Here is a 10,647-nt window from a genome sequence, read left to right as displayed (position 1 = left end):
CTTCCTTGCAACCCGTTTGAGGAGCATAAAGGATGTGTAGTATTGATTGACCAATGCAGAGTTTTATCTTCATTAGTCTATCAGAGATCCTGTTGACTTCTAGAACTGAGGAGGTTAGATCTTGACTGAGGATGATGCCGACACCGTTCCTATTGCTAACAAGTCCATTATAGTACAATTTATACCCATCTCCAATCATCAAAGTCTTCTGTCCTTTCCATTTCGTCTCTTGTATGCATGCTATATCAACTTTTCTCTTGTTCAACATTGGTGCCAATTCTCTCGTCTTACCTTTAAGCGTCCCAATATTCAAACTTGCTAATCTTGTTTTCTTTCCTTTGACCTTTACTTTACTTTTCTTTCTTTAAATTCGATTTCGATCATATGATTTATATCTTTTAATTTATAAGACTTTCTACATTGTTCATATAAAAATTGTAAAGAAATTACATTAAAATTTTAGCTACTATTTTTAAATTTTTATATATTTTAGTACGAAATATGTCCCTTATCTTTTTATTTTTAATTTTATTTATAATTTCACAAAAAAATTTTCTTGTTAAGCCAATTAACGCCTTTCCAATTTTGATAAGAGTCTGAATCAAAATTAGATTCAAATAAATGTGGTATTATGCTTAAGTCGACTAACTTATTTGTCTCAGTAATTTTATTGCAAGATTTATTTTGAGTTTTATTATATAGTTATTATTGTAACTATAAGTTTTATATCGAAAATTATTATGTTTTAGATCCCACTTTGGATCTTACATATCTATTTTGATCTTTAAGTTATTTAATTATTTTTATATTATTATAACACATTTTTTTTTATCTCTAACCATCTTTTGGTTAAAACTTAGTATTGATGTCTTCTGCCTCACATACAGTTTTTATCATCTCATTATTTTTATCTAAATCTTTTATCTTATAAATTTTTCGTCCTTAGATTAACTTGTTCTTTACTATTTTTGGGTATAAATTTTAAGTTTTTTTTTATTCAGCCTCTGAGTTTATCAATTAATTTGGGAAATTCGATCATAATTTCATCGTTTCTATCATTATTTTAATAATAAATTTATCATTTATCGGTTCTTTATACACTTTATTTATTTTTATAATATATTTCTTTGCTTAAATTAACAGTGTCCTTTTTATTATATATGTTTATATATTTTTTTTTAACGAGTTCATCGACCTTGTACTTTGAACTATTTTTATTAGTCTTTAAAGGTTATAAAGATGTTTATTTCGTTAAATTTTATTTTGTTTATTTATTTTTTTTATCTATGTACTATTTTTTTTTAACAATGACCTATGACGATTAAAAAAAGATATCCCAATGGCCATGACATTGCCTTAAATAACTAACTTGATAAATCAAATAAATAATTGACTAAAAAAATGATAATAAGAATATCATAAAAATAATAAATATATGTTTTATATATTTTTACTTTTCTTTTTTTTTATTGAGAAGCCAGCATGTTTATTTTATATATTTTTTAGATAGGATTTGCAGACTGATTTAGTTTTTTTTTGAAGTTATTTAGATTTAATATTTTACATCTTTCTTTTAATTTATTATTTGGTTTCTAACTATAAGTAGTGTCGGATCCCACCATTGCCACCATGCTAATATGATGGTAGTGATTAAAAAGATATTGATACAAAATTACTTTATTTTAAATTTATTTATTACAAAATATAACTAACTCCCTATTAACCTAATAAATTCTTTATATATACTTTTCAAAAGTAAATAACAATCAATGTAACTATTAGATTAATATTATGTTAAGTGAAAGAAATAATATAATTTAAAATAAATTTCGAATGTATTAACAATATACATAAAAATCATTCTATTAATTTATAAATGAAAAAATAATATACTTATTTACATAAATAAAACACAAAATAAATTATCATTGGAGCATGAACCTATTTTTCATAATGCATGCATTTAATTAACTATTCCTCTTGCTTTTTAAATATTTCTTCTTGCCTATAATTCTAGCTTGTATTATATAATTATTTAAATTTTCTTTTGAGGTGGGCATATTAATTTATTTGAATTCCATCCCATATGGGGATATTGCAAACTTTCTTCATTTTCTGCATTGCTCTATATTTTTCTAATAATATCAAATTTAATCGATACTGATAATGTGGAACTTTTATTAATATAAGCAACTGCTAAATGAATTACATGTTACATGATATATAGCGCTTTTGCTCTGACGTTGAAATTCAATATAGTTACGCTAGGTTTCCCTCATTTCCATCTGATTAGAACAAATCTGATTTGGGTAAAAAGAACAAATATGAGGAGCCCTCTACACGTTTGCGGGCAAGCCGCGTACTTGTACACAAAAATAGAAGAGCTAGGCAAAAAAAGAGCCTATACCCCAGAACTATAATATAATTTAATTACTTTAAGGGTGGGAGGTGGATAATTTTAAGTTTAAAATATCTTTGTGTGAGTACTGGTTGATTACAAATTTTGAGAAGATTTACTTTACTTGCTTACTTTATATTGGAGGATTTATTAAATACCATGAAAAATTAAGAAATTAATACCGTAAAAATATAATATATCACCTCGTTTGAATTCCTTATCTTTATAATAATTCGTTTTAGTTTGTAAAATCTACTAGAGACGTATTTGATAGTAATATTATTTGTTATTTGATTGAGCAAAATTTTTGGATTGTGAGCTTTCATTTGAAGTATCTCTCTTTGATACGAAATAGTTTTTTGATAGATTTCGTACAGTTATTTAGTTTTATAAATTGTTTCATATTGATATTTAATTTCATCACATCCTTTATAGTTTTATAGTACCATAGTGTTTGTACTTTGTGTACTGTTTTCCTTTGTATGTATAAAACCATGTTATGGGGTCATGTACTAGATTGGATCAGAGTTTCTTAATATGTGGGCTAGAAACTGAATTCGGCTTTTTTTAATGTTATATTTATAGGCGATTTGACTTTTCCCAAAGATTGGGGTTTAAGATGATCATTTATAATTCGGAGGCAATTATTGATAAAGGATTGAAGCTGTCTATTTTCTGTTTTGTTTGTTTCCCATATGTCCCCTGGGAATTATTGTCGAGTTGAAGTAGCCTGGTAAATACTGAAATCTCTTTTGTTTTCCATACTTTCATATACGTATAAAAAGCACCTCCCGTTTTGTATTCTAATTCTTCTTCTTTGCAGCTACCTTTATTATCCAGTGTGACCCCTAAGTACTTTATATTGCCTACTATTTTTACTGAGTTAGCTCTAACACTAAAATTATGGAGCGGTGGCGCGTTTGAGGAAGAGAGAGAATAATTGTTTTGTTGAAGTTTATCGTTAGTCCAACTCTATACTAGGTCTCTAATAGGTAGAGTAAATTTAGGTTTCTTCTATATTTTTGGATATCACAACGATGTCATCTGCATATGATATTATTCAGTTTCTAAAATTAACGTCTCATTCGACCCTATATCTACTAGATCGATCGCACCTAGTGCTTCTTTTATAATTTTATTTATTATGATATTAAACAAGATTGACGATAGAGTGCAGCCATGTTTATACTTTTTTTATCCTGAAGGAAGGAAATATTTTATTGTTGATTTTGTAACATGCAAGTTTGGAATAGTGATTTTTTAAGATGTGAATGATGTTGGGTTCTATCCCACACTCAGACAGCGTTTCCCAAAGATTCATAATTAACATCAAAAGCTTTACAAAAATCCACGAATGTGAAGTGGGAGGGTATTTTGTATTTGAAACATTTCTGTATAATTATTTTCAGGGCTAATATTGGCTCTAGCATGTTTTTGTTTGGTCTGTACGCGCATATGTATTTGGGGAAAAAATGAGATGTAGATAATATGATTTAATTTTTATGAGGACCATAAAAATCTTAGAAACACATGATGTGAGGGCTATAGCTCGGTAATCAGAATTTTTGCGGGTCTTTGATTTTAGGGAAATTACATAGGAAGGATAAGTTCCATTCCACTGGAGTATTTCCGCTCTCCCATATTTTATTGAAGAGGACTAATAGGAAGGAAGATTGTCATAGATGGATTTTTAGGTATTCTGCTTGATATTATCCAGCCCCGGAGTTTTGTTTTCCGTAGTTTTATGACTACATTTGAAAATTTATTCATGGAAAAACCAGGCGTGGGTGAGACGAGGTTTGTATTTATGTTTGTTGGTCGAGTTGCTTTCCATGAGTCGAAGACCATCATACAATAATTAAGCCATAATGTCATTTATTCGTCCTGGTCATTGATTACTTTTCCGTTTCTTAAAATAGAGGGGAGTTTTCTAAAACTACAAGGTTTACAGAAATATTTTAATTTTTTATAGCATCATTAATCCTGTTTTCATTCATATCTTTATCAATATCAATGGCTTTTTTGCTATGTAAATCGGTCTATCACTGCCCACCAATCTCTGTATGTTTTTCCATAAGTCAATATATGGGCCATTTATCACTTTTAGTAGTTGATTTATTTCTTTTAACGTCTCACTAGATATTATTTATTCTTTCCTAGAAAAAAGACTTATACATTTGGCAAATAATTATATAATTCTGCAAAATCACTTTTAAATAGTTTCCAGCATTCTTCTACGCTTCCGTGTATAGTTACGTTTAGGAAGACAGCTCTTTTCCTATTTAATGCTTGATCAAAAAGTATTACATCTTCCGTTTGTAATTTAATGAGTTTGCGTGAAAAGTCTGCTTTCAAATGATTTGTACCAGGTCCAGTCGAGTTTTGTCTAATTCTGTTATAATAGCCCTATATATTTGCTAACTTGTTCATCATTTGTATTTTGATCAATATGAATGTATGAATATTGCCACTCAATATTAGTCAGACAATATGTACCTCTTATTATTAAATGCCTTTATATGAATAAAACTATTGAGCTCTATTTTTTGGTGTCTAAATGCCGAAAGGATAATATTGATATTAAACAACAGCATTTTAAATAAGTAAATTTTCCACTAAGCAAAAAAAAAATGTATGACGCGATTTTTCAAGAAAGAGGTACTAAAAACTTTTTTTAAATTATTTTTTGATTGAATTGCTTTATTTAAAAAATGAACTTAGGTGAGATACATCAAAATTGGTACAATCAAATAGACAAAAGGTTAAAGGGTGTGGTCAGCTTGCAGGGTAAGCGGAAAATAATTCCCCGGAAAAAAAATCCCGGAAAAAAATTCCCGGAAAAAAAATCCCCGGAAATTAATTCCCTGGAAAAAAAATCCCCGGAAAATAAATTCCCGGAAATTAATTACCCGGAAAAAAAATACCCGGAAAATAATTGCCCGGAACAAAATTCCCCAGAAAATAATTCCCAGGTAAATAATTCTCCGGAAAAAAAATCCCCGGAATAAAATTCCCCTGGAAAATAATTCCCCGGAAAAAATTTCCCCACTATACATTGAATTGCTAATGCATTGCTAAACTGCATTGCTAAAAGGCAATCAATCATTATCAATTATAAATCAATCAAAAATTTATTACGTATATTTTTTTAATGATAATATGGCCATTTGAAACCACTTCTCTCCTATCTCTTTAAAATGATCGCCCCATGCAAAAATATAATTTTCGCCCATTAGCGTAACTAGGAGAGTAGGCAAGATCCCTCCCTCTCGAAAATTTACCGCTTCTAGGCATATCTAAAGGAATGCCGAAGGACGTTAGCCTATCAGAATTAATCGGTTCAGGCGTAGCCTTAGCCAATAAGGTTTACTTCGCCAAAATAATTCGGCAAAGGCTAAAATCGGCTAGGCGAGCCGATTACCTAACTATATACGAGAGGTTAAAAGAAAACAGAAGGCATTCAGGTATGAACGAAGATTAATATTAATACCTTATTAGACAATATACAAAATAGGATAATGAATGCTAATTCCGATAATTTTAGAAATTAAAGATATTTATTAAATTATATTTTTGCTATGTTATCTGATTTGACGATAAATGGTAATCAGACTTTTACATTCGTCATGGGAAAAGTAAATTAAACTAATTTGTTTCCAGGAACTCGTAAAAAATGGAATGAATATATTGAAGAAAATAATAAAAGTAATAATTGCCCCCGTTGAGAGTTTCTAAATTGTATTAACGCAATTCCATGTAATACTGCTAAAAATGAGTGGCATTCACCTTATGAATGTCATTATTATGGATTTGCTAGCAAGTCTTATCTTATGATAAATCAAATTTCCAGTTTAATAATAATAAACGTTAAAGGACCTCCTCTCGTGCTAAATTCTTCCCCATATAATAAAAGATGTTAAACAAATGTCTCCAAACGATAGCCAATCAAGGATGCTGTTAATATTATTTTTAAAAAAAGAATGCTATGGCCATTATTGTAGTTTATTTTCACATTTTTTGACCATTTCCGATTTATGCATTACATTTTATTTTAATAATATAATTATTCTTATATAATTATGAAATTCATTATTAAATAATTATGCATATATTTTTTGCAATATATTTCAATTTTTGTATAACTTTCTAAATAGATATTTGATATAATGTATTTTATCCCCTCTATTTTTTTGTCCATTTAAGCGGGTCCCCTACTATTTTTTTAGGGTGAAAGCATATTAGAGGTACCCATTTACCCCAAAGATATTTTTTATTTATTGCCTCCCTCTACCCCCTTGTGAATATTGAATGCATTGCCCCCCCCCAAGAAAAAATACCCGACCCGGATTATTAAAAGTATTATTTTTTCTACTTATTCTAAAATGAAAAATATTTTTCATTTAATACCAACAAAAAAAATATATTTGTTTCATCTTAGTCAAAATTATTATATTTTGTAATGTTATATGTATGATTACTAAAAATGAAAATTATATTAATTAGTCTCTAAATTAAAACTATTTTATATAGGCGTGTACGCAACAAAGGGAGGGGCAGGGGGACAAATCCCCCCCCCCCTCCAAGCCAAAAAATGCAGATACCAGATATATTTCCCAAAAATATTATTGTTTATATTAATTTATATTTTATAATATTTATTCCTATCTCTTTCTTTTTAAATATATATTTAATTAATCACATTCATTTTCTAAGTTATTTTATCAATTAATTTCGATTTCAAGTTTTCCTTGGCGTAATATTTATCTATTGTTTTCAAATTAGTGGGATAATATTAATCTATCATTTTCAAATTTCTAGTCAAATAATAATTATGGACATAAGAAATTTTTTTAAACATATTGATGTTGATGAAAATCCTATCTTACAAAAAAGCAAAGTACACATAATTTTATAATTAACCTAGAAGAAAGACATATACTTCTAAAAAAAGGTATTAGATACCAATGATAAATATTTTATTTAATAATAGATTTATATTTCACCCCCCCCCCTCCCAATTTTCAATATCCACAACAATATTTGTATTTTATCGCATATTAACAAAAATAGAATTAAAATAGCAAAAGAAAATAGATGTGAGATCAAACTAATTATATATTTTATGTAAAAACATGACATCTTGATTAAGACGATGAGAATAGCGGGGAGCATTTTATTAGAACTCACGGAAATTAGGGCTAATGTTGGTGAAATTTTATATTTTATTTGTTATTGTTGAGTCAAAAGCAGAGCTATATGAGTTTTTAATATTTGCCACCCTCGACTTGCAGCAAGGCAAGCTCATCGTCCTAGCATTAATATAGGGTCAATAGAAGATTATTATAAAAAATGTATTTATTCCTTTCTTAGATACATTTATAACCCAAATAAATGAACGATTTTATATTCATCAAGCAACACTTGCCAATCTACAGATATTACTTCCACCAAAGCCTTCCCAACCTTTTTCAGATGGTATAGAAAAAAAAATATTAATCAGATTTTTAACATGAAGATGTTAAAGTATTATGACGCCTTATTAGCTAATTGCCTACTATGGTAAAAGATTAATTATTGTTGATATACTCCCAAAAATTCTATGGATGCTTTGCATCATTTATACATCTTTTAGATTATTTTCCCAAAGTATTAAAAATTATTATATATATTAGCAACTCTTCCCATTAGTACTGCAACTAATGAGAGAACATTCTCTTCTTTAAAAAGAATAAAAACATACCTAAAAAGTACAACATCTGAAAGTAGATTGAATGGTTTAGCCCTTTTGAATATTCATAATAATAGGCATTTGACGCCAAGCACGGATGTGAAAATTGAAAAATTAGTTCAATCCCAACGATGATTGGATTTTAAATTATAGATGCCAAAGAAGCTAGTGCTTGAGATGTAACCGATATTGTTATTTTTCAATTTCAAATCTCATAACTTTTACAAATTAGATATTTTCTGTGCAAATTTTAATTTTTAGAATATATTTACCAATCAAACACCCGAGACCTCTGCTTATATCTAATAAATATAAAATACATACCCACCCCCACCAGTTAGCGCGAATTCACTAAAAATATCCCAGTTAACTGTAAATGAGAAGATGAATTTAAAAGTTTAGAGAAAATTGGGCCTGGCTAGATCAAAATTCGGCCTAATAGACTTCTTAATAATATTATTTGTGCACATTTAATTTTTAATGTATTATATATTTTTTAATGAATACTTTATAAGTTATTACATATAAAATACAATTATTCCTAAAAAACTCATGTATTAATTTATATTTCCAACATTTAAATTTTTTATACATTATATATAAATTTTAAAGGCTCAAAAAATTAAATTTCTATTTTGGGTAATTTATTTTATAGTGAATCATATGCTGGTTATATCCACTTACCATTTTATAATTCACATTTATTTTATAGTTTTTTATGTGCCGCCGGTTATATCCGTTTAATATTTTTTAATTAACATTTATTGCCGGTTTATATATTTAATTTTTTATAATTCACATTAATTTAAAATTGTATATTAGAATATAAACAGTTATTACTGATTTTATATTTTATTTACCAAGTACAGTCAAGTTAAAATGATGAGTTGGGTGTATTTTATTTGTACGTTTTTTTCTAATTATTCATCAAATTTAATTATCTATTTTAACTATCTGGATTTGGTATTTTATTTTATTAAATGTTTAAATAATAACTATTTCTTTCTATGATTTTAGTAATTTTTGACTAAAAATTACATATTACGCAAGTATAAGGACAAATAAAATTCAGTGGTTCATTATTGTATGTTATTTTCTAAGAATTAATAAAAAATTTAATAATCTTTAAAAATAATTACCTGTAATCAATGACAGTCATTGCCTGTAATATTATTTAGATTTGAATTATAATTGTTCAAATAATAACTATTTTATAGTTATTGTAATTTTGACTAAAAATAAAAATGTTAAATTTGATGGGAAATTTTTATTTATTTATTTAAATTTCACGTTATTAGAATTTTAAATAAGATTACTGAGATTGCCAAAATATTTTTTAATTAATTGTTTTTTTTTAACTCTCGTTCCCAGAATTATAATAGAATACTAAAATTACAAAAAAACAGTATCCTACTGATTATCCTATAATAAAATTCATGGAATAAAATAAAATAATAATTTTGTTTACCTAGTATAGTGGAGTGTATATATAGAAAAACTTAAATTGTTTTATTTGCCCATATAAGTTACTATAATTCTAGATAATTTAAAAACAATTTTACTTTTCTTCTATAAACAAGTTGAGAGACATTAATGGCTTTGAAATGGATATTGTAAGTATGAGAAGGGGATGAATGATATATATCATTCTATGATGTAATTTATAAATATATTATAACTTTTTACTAATTTGTAATAATAGTCGAGTTTTTAAATATTTCTCAGCCGAATTTACTACCTTTGGCCTGATCTGGTCCGATTTAAAAAGATTTAAATGTCTCAATCCTCATTTTTTTAGATAGGTTCATTTTTTATCAATAGCCAAATTATATAAAAGTATAAGTTTCATTGATTCTATGATAAACACGATACACTCCCTACCGGGAAGATATAATATAATTATCTTAGGAGATTTTAACATGAAATTTGGCAAAGAAGATGAATATGTAAATGGTAATGTTATTGGGCATGCTACAATACTACAACGAAATTGTGAACATAGTAAGAAACTCCTTGATTTCTGTAAGAACAATAATTTTAAGATCGAAAATACTTTTTTTATCCATCGTGAAAGTAACACTTACACCTTTGTAAGGGCTCAGCAAAAATCTCAAATCGACTTTTTCATTTCGAATGTTCACCGGTGGTTTGATGACGTAAAAGCACTAACAAATATCAACATATCAGATCACAGGTTGCTCAGAGCAAACATTACAGTTAAAAACCTATGGAGTTATCACAGTGGAAGTAGACAAACTTCAATGGTCCTAATACTAATCTCTCGCGCACAATTATAACACGTTAACCCAATAAAGTACAAACACCAGAAGATGCGAGACTGTTTGATCAAATATTAATTAGAAAAGTAGCTAACTTTGTAAATATAACTAGACAGAGAAGCATGTTGGAAACTTTTTAAAAGTGGTCTTACAGAATCATACAACGTTTTGCCAAACGCGACTCCTTTCTCTAGGAAAGAATGGATGGCAAATGACACTCTAGAGAAAATAAATTTGTTAAG

The sequence above is a fragment of the Gordionus sp. m RMFG-2023 genome, chromosome 3 (assembly GCF_954871325.1).
Source record: "Gordionus sp. m RMFG-2023 chromosome 3, tfGorSpeb1-WG-v2, whole genome shotgun sequence".
In the NCBI taxonomy this organism is placed as follows: Eukaryota; Metazoa; Nematomorpha; class Gordioida; order Chordodea; family Parachordodidae; genus Gordionus; species Gordionus sp. m RMFG-2023.
This window is presented reverse-complemented; position numbering follows the sequence as displayed.